This window comes from Rattus rattus, chromosome 2, assembly GCF_011064425.1.
Source record: "Rattus rattus isolate New Zealand chromosome 2, Rrattus_CSIRO_v1, whole genome shotgun sequence".
Lineage (NCBI taxonomy): Eukaryota > Metazoa > Chordata > Mammalia > Rodentia > Muridae > Rattus > Rattus rattus.
In genome coordinates this window covers 87991920-87993796 of record NC_046155.1, presented here as the reverse complement: position 1 = coordinate 87993796, position 1877 = coordinate 87991920, and the positions used below count along the sequence as shown (strand labels likewise).

Sequence of the window (1877 nt, the reverse complement as noted above, 5' to 3'; positions counted from 1 at the left end):
ACTACCTCTAAACACAATAGCTGGATTAGATTTCTACTCCCTTAATAATTCACAGTAGAGATTAAACTGCAGCATGAGTTTTGGTGGAATGAGAAACAATTTCAAACATAAGCCACTTTATGCTATAATGAAAGTTGCAAAGTTGTTTCTGAGCAATGGGTCACACAACTGAAAATAATTTACTCTTTAGACATTTATGGAAACCTTTGCTGATCCATGGTTTAGAATATTTTGGATTTCTTCCTCTTAGGGGATATTTGAAACTATTTTTCATTTAGTTTTTTTTTTTTAAATAAGATTTATTTTGTTTTAAAGAGAGAGAGAAAGAGAGAGAGAGAGAGAGAGAGAGAGAGAGAGAGAGAAAGTGTGTGTGTGTGTGTGTGTGTGTGTGTGTGTGTGTGTGTGTGTGTGTGGGGGGGGGGAAAGTGAGTGAGAAAATGTGAATGAATGAGAACAGAAATACTTTCTTCTTTGTCCATCTGTTCACCCAGCTGTGTGCACTGTGGGCCTTGACTAATGTGTTTGTATATTAAATGCATAGAGGGGCCAGTTTTAGAAGAAAAGTAAATAGAGCCAACCTTGAGGTATAGCTTTAGGAGATGGAAGTGGGTAGAAAGCAGGACTAAATAGTTAGACTTTTAGACTAAATAGTTTTGAGACTTTCATATTCACCTTAGTTTCTCTAAATTTGTAGAAGGGAAAAATACGGAAAAGCTAATTCCCCGTACCTCCACTTTATAGTTACAGATACCTTTCTTCAGAAGCAGCCAGCATTACCAGATTTTTTTGTTCTTGAAGAAAAATCCATAAGAACATGTATACATTTAAGAAATTCCTTTCCAGAAAAGTGGTATCAATGAATTGCATTTTTAGTGTTTTAAAGTAGTATTTGGGGAGAGGCAGGAGAGATGGCTCAGCAGTTAAGAGTATTGGGTTGCTTTTCAGTGGACTTGGGTTTGATTCTCAGCACCCACGAGATCATCTGTAACTCCAGTTCCTGGAGATCCAGCACTCTGTTCTGACCTGCATAGGCATTGCATGCAAGCTGTCCACTGATTCACATGTAGTCAAAATACACAAACATTAAACAGTTTTTAAAAGATTATTACATGGATTTTTTTATCTGAATTTGGTGTATGAATTAAATTATGATATACATTAAAAGCCATGAGACATTTGTTTTGTAATAAATAAGGCAATGGAATTACTCATTTGTAGCTATTTTAAGTTAAGCTATTAGGTCTGCCCTTTTCCCTTCTTAATTCCAGTGAAGATCATTTTTGTTTCAGGGATGTACTTTCTGGGAATCTCCAAATACTCCATCAGGGTATCCTCTCCCCAGGTGATGCCTTTGTTCTTGTTGGCGTCTGTGTAAGAGGCCCCAGCAGCCTGGCCTGTCTTCCGCCCAAACAGACCATGAGCTTTGGTCCAGTCTCATGCTTGCCTCCCTTTTCCACAGTGTGGCACTGGGCACACTTCTGAACAGAAGTCTTCTTGCCTTTTACAACATCACCCATTTTAAATTCACTCCGAGCTGGTAAACACCACAAACGTTCAGACTCTTAGATATCCTGCATTCTGATCATTAAATGTTTTAATTTCTTATTTTAATATTTTTAAAAATATTAAATATTTTTTATAAATTTTGTTAGATTTCATACATGAATATAGTTTTATTTTGATCATATTTATGCAAGCTGCTTTTCCTTGTAACTGTTCTCAGATCCACCTCCAGCCAACCTCCTTCCAAATTCATGTCCTCTTTTTTTTTTTCCTTAACCCACTAATTACAGTTTGTGGTATTCATATATTCAGTGGGTGGGAAGCCATCCACAGGAGTGTGGATCTACTAGGATCCACACCATTAAAGAAAGCTG

At 36.9% G+C, this 1877-nt stretch overlaps 1 pseudogene; it reads right to left on the bottom strand.

Annotated features, from left to right (window-relative positions):
• Positions 1 to 1204: 1204 nt before the first annotated feature.
• Positions 1205 to 1517, bottom strand: LOC116891639 (annotated as a pseudogene).
• Positions 1518 to 1877: the final 360 nt, after the last annotated feature.